Source organism: Halichoerus grypus, chromosome 3, assembly GCF_964656455.1.
Source record: "Halichoerus grypus chromosome 3, mHalGry1.hap1.1, whole genome shotgun sequence".
Lineage (NCBI taxonomy): Eukaryota > Metazoa > Chordata > Mammalia > Carnivora > Phocidae > Halichoerus > Halichoerus grypus.
In genome coordinates this window covers 54625583-54643605 of record NC_135714.1, presented here as the reverse complement: position 1 = coordinate 54643605, position 18023 = coordinate 54625583, and positions in this window count along the sequence as shown.

The following is an 18023-nucleotide window of genomic DNA, read 5'->3' as shown; positions in this document are numbered from 1 at the left end:
CTAACTGTGTTGAAATGGCATTTGAGGGGTTTATGCAAGGCAGCAACATAATCTGACTAGTATTTCAATGAGATCACTCTAATTGTTGTATACAGGATAGACTGAATGGGGCCAATCATGGAAGCAGTGATGCTTAGGAGGTAATGCAGCATTTCAGATGACTGATGATCAGGTTATTGATTAGGGTGAAGATGGTGACAAGTGATCAGATCTGAATTTTGAAGATAAAGACTAGGATTTTCTAATGGATTGGATGTGGAGAGGAGTCTAGGATGGCTTCAAGGTTTTTGTCATGACCAACTGGGTGAGGAATGGTGCAATTTACTGAGATTGAGACTGAGTGGGAAGAAGCAGTCAGGAAGGTTAGGGAGAACTAATTGTTAAGGTTGGGACATGTTAAATATGAGATGTCTGGTAAAATACAAGTGAGTATGTTGAGCAGAGATTTAGATATGCCAGTCTGGAGTTCAGAGAAGGGATCAGGATTGGAAATGTGAGTTTGGGAATCATGAACATATCGAGAGTATATTTGAAATAAAGGAAGTCCATGAAAGTCAGAGGGTAAATGTGACAGAGAAGATATCTGAAGGCTGAGCCCTGAGAACTTGCAAGATTGACTGCTTGGGAAGAGTAGAGGTTTCAGCAAGTAGTTTCTCAGTCATTGCCCTGTAATTAGCAGTTGCTGAGGAGTCATGTAACTCCTAGTTGATTCATGTTTCAAGTATTAGATATAATCTACTACTGCCACAGGTACATTAAAGGTATAGTGTGTAGTAGTTTGAACATATTTCCTTTGTTAATTAGGAATAATTTAAAGCCAAGAAGTAGCTACAGATTTTTTTCTTAAGTATCTTCTCAACAACCTTTTGAATTAGATGTTTTAATCAAACACTAAAAGCACTGTGAATAATTTAGTTTATGTAATAATAATGTCTGCCAAACCCTTCAAATCTTTTTTTTTTTTTTAAGATTTTATTTATTTGACAGAGAGAGATAGCGAGAGCAGGAACACAAGCAGGGGGAGCGGGAGAGGGAGAAGCAGGCTCCCCACTGAGCAAGGAGACCGATGTGGGGCTCCATCCCAGGACCCTGGGATCATGACCTGAGCTGAAGGCAGACACTTAACGACTGAGCCACCCAGGTGCCCCCAAACCCTTCAAATCTTTAGTGCCTAAAAGCATGCCTTACAGAAGTAGGAGTTGAATAAATATTAGTTCCATGCTATAATATTTCACTGGCAGATATTTAATAGTCACAAACCATTTTATGTACTGGCAAAGAACACTCTAAAAATGATGATTGTAGAGGTTATTTCCTATTCATTTCCTTCAACTGCATAAAGGAATCTGAATAAGAAAAAAGAGGTATTTCTTGAAACAAAGATCCCATATCCAAATTCTTTCATCAAAATTTTAACGTCTGACTTACTGTGAGGCTTGGATCAAACTGGGTAACCCTTGTATAGAGTGAGCATAATTTTTTCTTTCTACATGTTGGGAGCTGTAAGATTTGTTAGGATTATGTGCTGTCTTCAGAACTCTCTGGTAGAGAGTCAGCGATAATGATAGTGGTGATTATAGGTGTGTTAGAATGATGTCTCAATTGACCAGCTGTTGTTTTTAGCATGGCCCTATGATTGGCTAAAAAAGATGGCATGTGACTAATTTCAAATTGGAAAGAACCTTTTGAAACTGGGGACCTTGTCTGACTCAGATTTAAAGGGTTAAGTTCTGGGAGAAGGAGGTTAACTCTGCATTATCTTTCGTATATTTTGGATGTCAGAGAAAAGATTCCAGAGTTGCATTCTAGGACCATTTCCAACGGCTGCCAGCTAAAGAAGTAGAAACTGTCTAATGACGGAACCACTTCAAGACTATAAACCACAAGGTATGGATGCAATGGTTAAAAGGATTAAACACATATTTTAAAATCCATTTGCTGTCCTCCTTATGCCCTATTATAGTTTACTATGACATGATTTTTAAAAATTTACTTCTTATGCTTACATTTTAAATCTGTCTTGTTCGAATTTTATTCTCTCTACTTGAACCTTGAATGATTAGGCATTTCAATTTATTGCGTAAAAATGTACTTACAGTCTACTTAAAAAATATCTTGGGAAGTTTAGGTTTATAATGGCATTTATTTGTTTGAAAACTTTAGTTCAGTGTGTACTAAAGACTCCTGGGAAATCCCTGAGACTCTCATGGGCTGTTGACATCAATATTAAAGTATCATTAGTGGTTTTGCCGTGTTGACATTTGTACTGATTAAAGCAAAAGCAATGATGATTAAAACTGCTGCATCTTAGTGTGAATCAACATAGTGATACCAAACAGCACCCCACTGCCATTACATTTTTTGCTTTCATTCCAGAAAAAAAGAATTCCAGTTTCACTTAAGAATGTTATTGATGAAGCAGTAAAATGTATTAATTTTATTAAAGCTTGAACATTGTGTACAGACCTTTATTAATACACCTGGTGACAAAATGAAAACCATGCATAAACACTTCTGCTGCATACTGAAGTGCAATGGTCTTGAGGAAAGTTCTTAGATATTTGAAAAAAGCTGAAAAAGCTACTATTTAACATATAGCACCATTTTTACTTTAAAGAGCAACTGACAGACAAACTATGGTTATTTAGATTTAGTTTTTTGGCAGGTAGTTTATAAAAAATTAATAAAGTAAGTTTGTCATTTCAAAGAAAACAATTAATAATTTGTTGTCTGTGATAAATTTAAACTCACAAGTGAAAATTAGTATTTTTAAAAACTTGCATAATCCCCTATAAATTTTACAGCTTTCCAATATACTTCCTTTTTATAATGAGGTTGGTGTTGATATTAAGAAATATGGGTTTCTTGATATTATATAATAAAATGTGTTAACACTTGTGAGATATGGATGATTATGTGAATTAAGTGAATCAGTACTTTATAAAAACCCAATGCATGATATTACAAAATCATACACATTTAAAGATCCCATCAAGTGTGACAAAGACTGATGGATTTTAACATAGCAAAGTACAAAAATTTAATTGATATGGTCTCAGATTCTACATGGCAACAACTCACCTTTTTGATGTTTGGGGTAAAATCAAAGAATATCCATAATTATTTGAAAGCCTATCAAAATACTCTTTCTTTCCAATTACATCTCTGTGTGAAACAGAATTTTCCTAAAATACTTCAATCAAAACAACACATGGCAATACAGTGAGTTCAAGAGCAAATAGACATAAAACAGGATTCATGGGTTTTTTTTGAAAATATAGTTTTTAAAAATAAAAATATTTTTAAATGGCTTATTTTTATTTTAAATAAATATTTTAAATTTCTTAGTTTTAATTTCTAATATAGAAATTATTGATAGATAGTACACATAAACCATAGTTGTTTAAGGTCTTCAGTAATTTTTCAGGTTATGGGGTGGTTCTGAGACCAAAATGTCTGAGAACCACTGATTTAGTTCTTTGCAAGGGAGAAGTCAAGCATAACAGACTTATGTAATGATAGGGTGCTAATTCATTAGCCTCAAAGCTAGATTTCTAAAAATATGTAAGCCCACAAAAAATGCTATCTGTTCTTTCTCATTCAGTGACTTAGTCCATGACGTATTTAACATAGTGATTATGCATCTAATAACTGTGCAGATCAGAAGCTTTAAAATGTATAATTCTAGTGCTCTGGGTGATATATTTTGTTTATTTATTTAATTAATGCTCCTGGCCCCCAGCACTTAACATAATCATTTCCACAATCACACCGAGGATCTTGAACAAGATATATTTTTGATGATCAGAACTTTGTTTGACCCTACTACAAATGGTCTTAAGTTTATCATAGGTCATGGGATTAAAATCATGGAAGTATAATTATATTAGAATAGAAAAAGACATGGGATGAGGTAGTCCAAAATTTCTTTTGGCAGAAATAAAAACAGAGGTCCAGAGAAGGGTAGATAACATACAAGGTCAGTATGTGACTAATTCTGGAACAGGAATTTGTTTTCCTAGTCAAATATTCTTTTCAGTATACTGCTGTTCATTTTCTACCTTCTGATATGTAGATCAAAATCTTTGATCCTGAGTGCAAAATATTGACTTACAATGTTACCATAATTCCATAAGCTGGTGATCTTTGAAATTTTCACCCACTCCTTCAGTCCACTGAGTGCTCAATTTTATTAAGTTAGTGTTTTGAGGTATTAAATTAAGACATGGAAAGATTCAATGCTGAAAATCAAATTTGGAACTTTAGCCTAATTTTCCAGGGAGTACTGTCCTAGTTGCTGCTATAGCTGCTTTGTAAAAACCATGCATTTTTTACTGTGATTATTTGGGTAAAATTACTAAATTGAAGCATCTGAGAGATTATAGATAAAAAGCATGTGAAGAGCCACAATCTGAGAACATTCTGAGGTTTATGCCTAAAGGAACATTTAAACATTAAAATCTTCAGAATTTTCTGTTTCTTCTCTCATTTTCTTTAGTTTTTTATGGTTTTCTACCCATTTTCTGCTTTCTCTTCTCTACTCCTCCTCTTCCCCATCTGCAAATCTAATATGAATTTTCATGTTTTAAAAAATATTCCATTTACTCAATAATTGGTGTATTACCAGTTTTCACATATAAAAATCATCCATTTAGCCTTTTGTAATATTTTTCTGCATATCTTTGTAGTATTTTTTCCTCTCTTTAAAATGTGTATAGCTTGGGGCGCCTGGGTGGCTCAGTCCTTAAGCGTCTGATCCCAAGACCCCAGGATCGAGCCCCGCATCTGGCTCCCTGCTCAGCGGGAAGCCTGCTTCTCCCTCTCCCACTCCCCCTGCTTGTGTTCCCTCTCTCTCTGTGTCTCTCTCTGTCAAATAAATAAATAAAATCTTTTAAAAAAAATAAAATAAAATGTGTATAGCTTTCTCTATGTGGTTATTGCACATTTCTTAAGGCTATTACTAGTTATATTGCACCACTTTTGCTTTTGTGAATAGATTGTATTATTTACAACTGGTCAACACTAATAAAGTTATTGTTTGCTATATTTACTTTTTGAATCAAGTCACTTTGAATTCTTTTATTAGTTTAGCTAGTTAATCCTTAACTAATTTGGATTTTCCTTTTTTTAAATTTAAATTCAATTAGATTTTCTATCTAGAAAATCACATTGTCTGCAAAGAGTAATTTACCTACCAGCCTTTCAATAGTTAAATGTCCTTTTACAAATCCTGACATATCATGTTATCATGAGCATATAGAAAACTGTTAAATAATATTGAAATCCCTCATTTTAACAATGGAAAAAACCATGGCTCAGGAGAAATGATAACCTATATTAAAACTAACTAGAAAAAAGTATGCATATTAATCTGTAATCAATCCCTACAATCCCTACTGTAACAAATTTAAGGTCACTTTCTCACTTGGTATAAAATAACTGAATGGTTATTTATATAGAACTCAGAATAAATCATCCCCTTTAAAATCTTTACCTAAATATATTTCATAAAGTTTTAGCTGTGTATAATACATTTTTGGAAGTTATATAACAATGATTAAATCCCTGTTTACAATTGGTCTCTATCATAAACCAAAGAATATATAAGAGAGAATAATTTGTAATATTTGAGAGGTATCATTAAGTATAAACTTATCTTGCTATTAATTAGGCATCTAACTATAGCTTTCATGAGGAAATCCGGGGCAGCCAACTTTGCATCATGACTGGTTTCATTCATGAATTATGGGCATAAAATAACTCCTCCAGTGAGAAGTATTTGAATTATGCATAGTGATAGAAATACCTAAGGAATTAGTATACTCACTGGAGATGAATGAAACAAGGCACATGGTATAAAAAATGATGGAGATTAATGAACTTCAGTGTTATATGAATTTGGAATGGAACTAGAAATTGGCCATAATTCAGTGAGAATAATAGTATATTTTCAGACAGGGAGTAGGTTTGGAGAAGAAATTGAAAGACGGTACTCAGGTCAGGGCCAGGCCTGGAAATGGAAATTCCAAAGAGCAAAGGTCAGGGGTCTTTGGGTGATACCCACCCCTCAGCCTGGATATTGGCTTTGATGTACTATTTTCTCTGTTGTCTGTGCCTTTTACTAAAGAGGCCAAAGAAAGTAAATCAGCTCTTTCATTTCTATTTTCACCTCTCAATATCAGAAATCTAGTTTATTTCCAATAGTTCATGGGACGCCAGGGGGACTACTTAATTCATTCTAGAACAGTCTTGGTAGTTTTAGTGTGGATGGCTAAGGACCAAATTAGAGTGATATTTTTCAAAATCAGTGCCATTACCTATTAGTAGAAAAGACTGTTTTGTGAAACATATATATGTATCTATATGTGTATGATGCTGTGATATAAAATATATTTTTACTGTAGAACATAATAAAAATTTGGGAGAAAAAAAGCTGCACTAAGATGTGTCAGAACTCTCAATATTGACCAGGAAATGTCTAATGCCCACAAGGATAAGTTCAGAGCATGATATAGGAGGTAGGGTGGGGGTGGAGAATTAGTGGGACTAGTCCACCCCCAGCAGGGAGGAATATTTTATCAATGTTGTTGTTTAGAATTGCTGGTGCATGGTGACAATAATGACCACACCAACTTTTTTTTTTTTCAAATGAAGACCATTCTTTATTGTGTTTCTTTTAAGTACACGCCTTACACAAAATTGGAGTTCATGCCCTAAACCATATAAACAATTTTAAAGATGTACTTCATCAAAATATAATTTACATAAAATTCAATGAGTGTTCACAAAGTTATATACTCATGTCACACTACCACAATCAGCATATGGATTATCTCCATCAGCCCTTCCCACTTAATCCTTACATGTTCAGCTCTGTGCCACGTAGGCCCACTGATGTGCTATCACTATCAATTAGATTTGCCTTTCCTATCATTTCATATAAATGGAATCAGTCAGTAAGTACTTTTTGTGTCTGACTTTTTTCACTCACTATAGTGCTTCTGAGATTATCTCCATGATGTTGAGGGTATCAGTAGTTCCCTCCTTGTTGCTAAATGGCAGTCTGTTACCTGATATACAGCAATTATCTATTCATCTGTTGGTGGACATTTGGGAACAATGGAATGCCCATAAATTGCTGGTGGAAATGTAAAATTGTATAACCAATTTGAGAAATGATTTGACAGTTTCTTATAATTACATATACACTTACAATACAAATCAACCATTCCATTCTTAGCTATTTACCAGAGAAATGAAAACATATATCCACACTCAAACCTGTAGACAAATGTACATATCAGCTTAGACCACACCAACTTTGATCAGTTTCCTTTTGTTGTTAAATTCTTTACAGACACAGTACCCTCCTAGTTCCTGCATGCAGAATAGACTGCTTCTAGAACCCCTGACTTCAGACGTGGGGTGCCACTGTTTCAGAGCAGCAATGGAAATTCCAGTTATTACATACGAGTCACTCTCTTTTATCAAGTTATCAATGAAGATTATAAGACACTTATGAATAAGATAAAAGCCACTGCAATACCTAAATCAGACACCAATAAAGGAAGAAAATGTTTAGAGGAAATGGCTATCTTCATTTTTTCTTAAGTATAATTTATTAGAAGATTCCTTTTGCTTAGCAGACAAGAAAGAGAGAGTTCATAAAGAGTTCTGAAAAGCTAACAGTGCAATTTTTATGCAAAGAAGTTTTTTTACTTCCAAAATTAAAGAGAGAGAAAAGGTCCACATTTCCAATTTCCAGAAGTTATGTAAAAAATAAATACTAATTGTATTTTGGAATGGAATAAGATATACCAGCCAGTGACTGTTAATTGGCCACCTACTATAGGTCTATACCAGACACCAGAAGATATCTCAGAAAGAAAAGATCCACTTTCTGGTCTTTTGGATTTTAAATAAAATTGAACTGACAAAACTAGAATACATGATAGCAAAAACACAAAACCATAGCATAGATTATAAGTGTTGGAGAAGTCTACCAGGGGAGAAGCTAAGATTTCTAGAACAATATACCACTATTACTAAATTATTGATGATGAGAATGATGTAATGTTAATTGAGTAATTGCTCTTGTTAGACGCTGTTCCAAGCCAACTACATTCATTATTTCATTTTCTATGTACAACTATTCTAAAAGACAGATGCTATTTTCATCTTTCTCTTACAAGTGAAGAAATTGAGGCACGGAGAGATTAAGTGACTTGACTAGTGGCAAAACAAGAATTTGAATCAAAGCAGTCAGTACCCAGGAATCGAACTTTTTAATTTTATTTTATTTTTAAGATTTTACCTATTTATTTGAGAGAGAGAGAGAGAGAGCACACAGCCAGAGCGAGGGGCAGAGGGTGAAGCAGAATCTCTGCTGATCAGGGAGCCTGACTTGGGGCTTGGGCTCGATACCAGGACTCCAAGATCATGACCTGAGCCAAAAGCAGATGCTTAACTGACTGAGCCACCCAGGCGCCTCAGGAATTGCACTTTGAGCTGCTACCCTAAACTGTCAAAGATTTCATTAAGGAGGTGGTAACTGGGTTGAGCTTTTTCAAAGTGTCATACTTAAGTGAGAGAAAATAATAGGGAAAACATTCCAATGGGAAGGAGCCTGTAATAACAGAAATTACAAAGTCAGAATGAATATTACATGTTTTAAGAATGACAAAGCTTAATTAGGCTTAAAGTTCATGGTGCAATGTATCATGGGAGATAGAGTTGGGATGAATTTGATTCTTAGTGGATTTTAGAATTTCATTGAGCACTTTCTTGACGAGGTAGAAAATACGGAAGCCATTATAAGCTTTTTTAAATAGTCACATGATGAAAGTCATGTTTATGGACAATTAGTCTTTAATGAGCATGAAGGTGAAATGGTAGGAGAAAAAAGCAAGAGCCATAGATTTCAGCTGGGAAGACGTTATAATAGTCTAAGCTAGTTTAGGATGAGAAAGGAATATACGGGCCAAAGAAATAATGTGAGGGAATGTTTACCAAAATCATTGGCTAGATACAGAGAATTAAAGTGAGTACTGAGTCAAAGATACCTTCTGAATATTAAGTGTAGGTGATTAGGACATTGGGTGGCACCAGTGACAATGACAGGGAAGCTTGGAGGCACAAAGTTTTGTTAAATTTGAGATACCTGACCAGACTGTAAAATTCTCTGAGAGCAGGGTGATGTCACATTTACCCATTTAGCCTTAGCCATATGACAGGCACAATGCCTGGCACATAGTAGACGGTCAAGAAAAAATGTTTTTTAAAATGCCTGGCACATAGTAAGTGGTCAAGAAAATATTTTTTAAATATATGATTGAATATAGTTATGGTAAGACAATGAAACAAAAACTCAATAGGCATCTATAGGACTACAACTTTAAGGAGGGAGTAAAGTGGGGATACAGATTGAGGAATTGTCTGAATAGAGGAGAGTCCTGTAGAGTCATGAGGATTAATTAATTCATGAAAGAGAAATTTGTTCTGAAAAAGAAAATCTGGAGGACCTGGTATAGAAACCTCCTACTTGAGGTCTTAAAGGACTTCTTTCAATTTAAAAATTATGAAGAAAAATAAACACTTATTTAGCACATGTGTCACAAAACAGTCTCTTGCATTTAATCCTGTTGGGGGAGCTTATGGGGTGTTGATCAGTTTGACACATTTTTTTCTTTCGGTCAAAATCACTGACATATATAGTTAATACACAAGAATGTAGAATACATTCATCTGTTTTACTCAGATCCAGTATCATTTGATGAAGATGCGAATATCTCAGTTGGCTTAATTCCAAATGAGAAACACCTAATTGTTTTTTGAAAGTGTATACTAGAAAACGTTAGATCATATTCATAGCTCATGTTTTAACATTTAGGAACTGTGTACACCAAAACAATGGCAGTAGTATGGGGAGACAAAAGAGACTAGAAGAGTAGACATTAATCCAAAAGACTTTAGCCATATCTTTAATAAATTATTACATTTTAGAAAGAGGCTGGATGTATTATATTCTTTAAAGGTATTAGAAACAAGAGCATGCACTTTCTCCCATGCTTCTCTGAAAGAGCTAACACTTCCCCATAGGTCAAACTTCTGTTTGTTTCTTTATTATTTATACTCAACCTTTTCCATTTTATGAAGAGAGTTTATCTAAAACTAGATATTTTTATTCATAAACAACTCACCTAATCAAATACATGAAACTGCAGCACATCAAAATATGATGAAAGCCGAAAGAACAAATGCCAGGCCACTTTCAACTGAACCCCTAGCCGAGGATGCCGTCTTTGCTGATGACCTGCCATCCAAGGCTGAGTGCAGATGCCAATCTCCATCAAGGAATTAAACACTAGTAATGCATTGCTTCTTAATATTCTGTAGATTAAGAAATGCACGGAAAATAAGTTCTAGCAGTTTCCTCCCACACCTCTGCCAATGACCTTTGCCTCACCCCCTTATAGAGTGTGAGCTGTACCAGACTAGCCTACACATACTCTGTATGTCAATAACTGGAGGTATGTTGGTAAAAATCAAAGTTTACTCTTGAGAGTGGTTCTTCTTCAAAGTTTCTGGAACAAGAAATATTCCCTAGAAGTTATCTCAACAGGACCATGTAAGGAAGTATTATTAGAACTAGTCACATCATCTTCTTGGATCTACACAATTCAGGGCAACCAATCTTGGTTTATCAAACTGAAAAAACTGAGCTCTCTACATGTCATCAGGATATTGATGATTTCATTCAACAAATTGATAGTAGACGTAAATATTTCCTTAATTCTGCCTTCATTCCCAGATTAAATGTCTCAGACTATATCCTTCCATAATAATTTTTTAAGTAATAAATAAGAGTAAACTAAACTTTTAAAATATCCCATTTACTCTTCCAAGTTTTACTTCCAAAATCGCCTTAGTAGCTCAAATAGACTAACTTAGGCCCCCCAAATTTATTCATGCAATTTGACACTGTACTTTCTGTGAGTTATTACAGCATTCTACTGAAGTCTTTATGAGTGGGTGGAATAAAGCCATTTAATCACTTAATCTAAATTATTAGTCAAAGGTTTCATGGCAAACTTGTAGTGAATTTACTAAAGAAACAAATCACATGAAAATGTGAATGAGACATGATAGAGTTCTTATATACATCACTTGGAAAGTATTGGAACACATTCAATTCATGTTTGAAAATACTAAATTCTGGAAGCAAATGACACAGTTTTATATTTATTATTGTAAATGTTTAACTTAGGAGAAATCTCTTAATTCTATATTATTTATTAATGAGCAAAAGGATCAAACTGTTTCTTAACCTGATTAGTATGTCTTTCTAAATTTCTTCCCTGTATCGACTGAAAATTGCTAACAAAAACATGAAATTTCATAGGGACACCAACCTAAGATTTTGGGAAAAAACAAAATCAAAATCAGACCTGTTCTACCTTAGATATCAGAAAGTTAAAAGTTGAAATAAAATGATAAATTTCATTTACCATAATTATTGGTAGTCACTGAAATTCTTGAGTCTAAGGTACTATAATATCTGAAAGGAAGTTAAATAATCATGAGCTGAAAGAAATTGGGAGAACAGTGCATAATTTGAAGCTATAAATATGGTTTGACACCAGAAAACTGGACTTGTGTGTTTCTAGAACCTGTTATGGATCCTTCAGCTTTTTTTTTGTATCTAACATATAAAACAAAGCGTTGGGTAAAAACTCCTTCATAATTCTCTCTCATCCTTCTTTCCTAATCATTAAAATGGAGCTAAGAATGAATCTAATAAATTATGAAAATGAGTAAGCTAGATATACCTGTAAAACATTTTATAGATTCATATTCATATCTGTTTCACAAGGCTTTTACAGAGATAAAAGACTATCTTACTTGGCATGATATGAAATGTAACATCAGTGATACTTTAATTCAACTATAGAATGAACTAAAACTGTGTGAACATTCACTGACAGGAAATGTTTCTTGTTTGGTGTCTCTGAATCCTGGAATCTTCACTGTCGTAGTCAAGTATGCTACTGTAGCATTTGTACTTCTGCTCAGATGATGTACTTTACTATGATTTTCTCTTGATGTTTGTCTTCTTTGCTCAGTCATAAGGCCTTTGCAGACAGAAATTAATCTTGTTTGCTACAGTGTGCCCAGCAATTAGCACACTGTTTGGCACACAGTAGGTGTTCAAGAAATATTGCTTAATGATAGTATGCATGAATAAAAGGAAAGCTGGGGTCCAATTTCTGAAAGGATTTTTAATTTGGGAATTTCTAAAGACAAAGTAGTTTGATTATTTTGGATGACCACAGGTTTTGGAATGAGATCTATACAGATATATTTATTCAATAGTTCAATTTTTTAAAAAAATGCAACCATATAAGATATATGATAAAATCTTAATGTAAATTTTCTGTCTCCTCATTAAAAATCTTGTGAAAATTCTCAACTAGAGTATCTATCTGTTGTATGTATCTGTTGTAGTCTAGTTTGGATTCTTTCTTCTCTTACTTTTACGTTTCTTCCTATTCTTCCTTCTCCTGCTTGTCTTTCTTTTTTTGCATCTCCTTCTCTGTCTTCTCTTTCTCTTATCCCTCCTTTTCCTGCTTCTCCTCCTCTTACTTTTTGTTTCTAGAGTCTGGGACATTAATTTTTATCTACAAAAGGTAGTACAGTTACACATATGGAAAGAAAGAAGGAAAGAAAAAGAAAAGGAAGGGAGAGAGAAAGGGGGAAGAAGTTGGGAAAAAAATATAGTACAAGTATACATATATCATCAGAACTGTCCTGAAAACTTGGAAACAACTTTTTTCCACATAGAGAAACAGCCTTCCCTATGCACTTTCCCTTGAGGCTTCCAGAGAAGAATAAACTGTCAAGCAACTAAGGAGTATAAGACCATCAGATTAGTATTGGGTTGGGTCCTACAGGTAGGATAATAGGATATAATCAGTCAACAGTATCTCAAAGATCATCGGTTTCAATAGTTTTTAATGTGTCTTATAACATAGAACCTATGGTGATATCTGATGAAAATGATAAACCTTGCCTTAGAAAAATGCACACACATACATACGAATAAATTTTATAGTAATTTCTGTAAATCCAACTGAAACATATCAGTGGTCCTGGGACTTAGTCCAAACCCTGAAATTATCTGTACATCTATCTATCTATCTATCCATCTATCATCTACCTACCTATCCATTAATCCATCATCTATGTTCAAAATGAGATCTAGAGATGTTATCTGCATTGTTCAGACACACAACTATGAGGTGGCAGTCAGTTCTGTCACCAGGACACTTAGCTTCCTGGTCATTTTTTTTTTTTTCTACTCCTCATCCTGGAAAGGAGATTCTAGAGAGAGAAGGGTGGGGTTTTTTGTTGTTTCTTTTTCTTTTTGCATATCTCTGGCATTCTCATAGTTGTTTTTAAACAGTTACCTCCCTTTATTCTGTTTTTCCCCCTTTACTCTAAAAACTTGTCTAAATATGTGTCTATATAAGATTGCTTCAGTCATACATCTGGTAAAGAAATCTTAGGATGTATTGAATCACTGCTGTAGAATTCCTGTGGTTATTTCCTATTGTTCTTCCCATACCTTTGCTGACTCTCCTAGAGGAAACAGTATCAGCTTCTCCATTTCCAACTATTAACCTCATCATGTTTCTAAGTAAGAAAATACACTAGTTGAGCAAACAGCACTGTGCTGCTAGAGAAGGTTAAAAATATCTTATTCCGGGAAAGAAACAGATTAAATTGTGCGGCAGCATTTTGGCAATGCTCAGAATGAAACTTCCACTTGTGGCCAGCAAGCTGCCAGCTGTCCTCCGGACAATTAATTGTGCACAAGTACACATATCATGAAAACATATCATGATGACTACCTGTAAGGAGAATGAAAGGCAATCATGACTCCTTTAGATGAGGAAATGCATCAGTTTTGGGGGAAGCATTTCCTGGACAACTGGATCCATCTACTTGAGAGATAAAGCAAAAACGTAGACGTGGAGTTCCCAGTTCATCAGTTTGATGTTGGGAAATCAGTATGGAAGAAATGCAATCTTACTCATAGTCACGAGCTATGCTCTTCAGAGTATTGCATGTTGATGTCAAACATATCATCTAGAAAGCTTTTCAACATGGGTTTTTTCTGTTGCTGTTCATGAGTTTGGCCTTTCCTTGCTCATTGGCCATTCCAATGATCCAGGGCATTAATTTTTTGTCTTTCTTATGACAGAGAAGCATGCACATTCTCTGGGAAGACCCAGGGAAACCCTTTCTTGTATCACTTTGGCCTAGTATTATTGGCCATTTTGGATTTTGCCATTTGATTCTGATGCTGTACCTATGCTCAAAGAATTTTTAAAGAAAGACTCTTTTGGTGGAAGGATCCTTGGCATTGAGAAGTTTGTGGTTTTTCAATTTTTCCCTAATAGACTGCCCTATCATCTAGCACTCAAGGTTGGAGATCAGGCTCAAGTTTTTTTCTTTCTAAAGATGACAGGTTTTACTTAATCAGTAGTTACAGACTACCCCAGGAACATACATTTTTAAACTTCCTCAACCATGTTCAAGCTCATACAGATGTTATAAAGCCATTTATCTACATAGAAGACCTATTCTTTTTAGAAGGCCAGAGTTAAAAGTATCATGGAAGAGGGTATCTGTAAACTATAGATATACTGGAAGGGTAACAAACGGATTTCCAAAATTTGAGTTGAAGTTGATGTAGTGTTCTAGCACAACAGAACCTACTAATTTTTTCCCAAAAGTTAAACAGTTGTCACATAAAATATTTTCCAATTTCCAAAATTTGAGTTGAAGTTCATGTAGTGCTCTAGCACAACAGAACCTACTAATTTTTTCCCAAGAGTTAAACAGTTTGTACATAAAATATTTTCTAATAATGTCACCCAAAGAATGAAAATAAATGACTGATTATTAGAAACAGAATCTCAGTGCGACTGATATTAGCCAATTCACTTCTGTATAACCACTTGCATATCTTCTATTTCCCAACATTTAGTTGGATGATAGATGGATCACAAAGCATAAAAAAGTGAACTCTACATATAAGAATGCAGAAATATATTTTATAATTACTTGTAAAATAATTTGAGCAGCAGTATTTTTAAATATAGAGACTGATAAATTGTTTTAGATTTACAGATTTAGACAATACAGATATTTACCAGCAAAGACATCACTTAATACTTTATATTTGAATGATAATAGAATATGTCTACAACTTTGAAGATGGTTTTAATGAAGTAATTAAGCTATTTATATTGAAATAAAATAATTTCTCTTATATGTAAAATATATATTTTGCTTACAAATAAAAGTTTTCTAAAAGAAACAATTAGGATCTGAGAAAAAAAGAAAACGATTGGCTTGCACACTGGCTCAAAAAATTCCAAGATCTAATTCTTGAAATGAAAAAAAAAAAAAAGGCACATATATTATCTTTTGATTTTCTCAGTTCCATAATTTAATGAGCACAAGGAAATGATACATGTAAATGAGCTGATCTTAGAGTAAGTGTCTCCAATTTTTGTTACCTCAGTTTTCTGGGCAAATAACATCTATTAGTTCTTATAATCTATTAAAGAGAGGCCATTCAATTTGGCCTCCTTTTCCGTAGGTCAGTGATACATTCATTCTAGTCCAGAGAATTCATTGTCACCCTTGAGGTTGGCCTCTTCCTTCCATATAATCACCCTTTGACAGTCCTCATACTCAGGAAGGTGTAATACTCCACTAAATCCCCTTATGTTCTCTCTTCAATGGCAAAATAGTACGCTGATTGCCTTAATAAATGCAAGATAGAATTTAAGGCCACTTCTCAAACCTTAGGCTATTAGTAAGTATGAGGCTAAGTTATTTCTTTGTTATAACTCTATTAAGTTCATAAATTTAACTAATTTATTATAAAATCAGCAATTACATAGAAATGTATACAAACCTTTTATATTCTATTCTAAAAGTTATCTTTTTCCTATTCCCTTCTTTTTTTTTGGAAACTGAAGAAATGTGACCAGTTTGGGAGTATCTTAACTTTCCCTTCGATGTCATGATGTAATGTCATCTTATTACTGACTTTCCCTATTGACATTTTGCAACATACACTTACTGTCTTTTGACTGGTAATAAATCAATCAACAATGCAGCAATAGAAACCAGTGTTGTGCCTGCACACATGGAGCACAGTGTGCTGAAGGTTCTAAGTACCAATGAAATAAAATTCACATGTAGTAATTTCACTTCTGTAGTACAAATAACTAATGTCTGTCAACCTTCAGAATTAGCTGATAGTTGGGGCGCCTGGGTGGCTCAGTCGGTTAAGCGGCTGCCTTCGGCTCGGGTCATGATCCCAGGGTCCTGGGATCGAGTCCCGCATCGGGCTCCCTGCTCTGCGGGGAGCCTGCTTCTCCCTCTCCCTCTGCCTGCTTCTCTGCCTACTTGTGTTCTCTCTCTATCTCTCTGTCAAATAAATAAATAAAATCTTTAAAAAAAAAAAAAAAAAGAATTAGCTGATAGTTATTCAGCCTTTTAAGGAACATTCATTTAAGAATCCAAAAATGCTACATTAATCAGAACCTAATACATCAATATCTTTAATTATGTATTACAATTAAAATTAATTTAATTAAAATTAAAAAATTGTGCAGACATAATATATTGTTGAAAAGAGAAACCCTATGAACAGGAGTTTGGAAATACCACTTTTGAAGTTCACTGAACGTAATTAGCAACATAGCACTAATCTTAGAAAAAAATGAGAGTTGGAGAGGATAAAGTACCTAATATTTTTGTGGGCTTTATTATGAACCAGACACTATTTTAAGTCCTTTACATTTATTCTCCCATTTAAACTATGCACAAGCAGTATCCTCATTTTACAGAAGGAGAAACTGAGTTTACACAGTTAGTTGATGATAGCACCAGGAAGTGAACCCAGCCATCCTACCCAGGGATCTAGGGTGCTGCCACCCGACCATGGTAAAGATACTACCTCAGAGAATAAAGATGAGTTATTTTATATATTCACCGAAAGGGAAAGAAGGGGAAAAAACCAAAAACAATCAAATAAATATAACTTTTGAAATCAGAAAGAAGATAATTTGAGAGAAAGGCATAGGAAGAAAGATTCCTGAGGGAAACAGTTGAACCTCTATTTTTTAATATTTGTGAATATAAGAAATATATGCATACCACATCTCATTCCAGAACCCTCAAAGTTGGTTCTTGTACTTACATGATTCTTGTATAGCATAATTTCCTCCACTTAAGCCACACAGTTTATTCTGTATTATTATTTACTAACATTAAGAGTTCAGAATATCTTTATAAAATTTAACAAATTACAATTACAATATTAATTTATACAAATATAATATTAATTTATTAATGAGAAATATTTTAATGTAAACATTAAAACCATTTTAAAAGCATATGTATATGATGCTAATTTCAAGTTAACACTGTACTATAATACATAAATTATAGTCGTATATTAAAATTAATACAATTTTTCTAGCACTCTCTTTGTTAGATTTTTATGATTTTTTACTTTTGGAAAAAATCAAATCTCCAAAGAATAAAATTACTTTTTGCTAAATTGAGTTATAATTTTTAATATAGGTAAAGTGATTCAGTAAGTTTTGTGAACTACTTATTCAGAAATTTTTATTCCTTTTCAAAATTATATTGTTATATGTCTTTTTGTCATATTATCGATGATTACACTAACTGACAATCTCGCTCAGTTTTTCCATTTGTAAAATGTCTTGGGAAATATATTTCATATTAATGACTTTGTGGAATAGTATAATAAAAATGTTAATTTTAGATAAAGGTATCCTGTAAGAACAACAAAGATGCATGTTTAAATTTTTTTTTTTCCCTGTAATATCTCCCGGCTCTAAGCCTTTAAAAGCAGCTCTTAAAATTGTAATATTCATGCTGAAACTTTACTGATCTTCATTAGAAGTTCA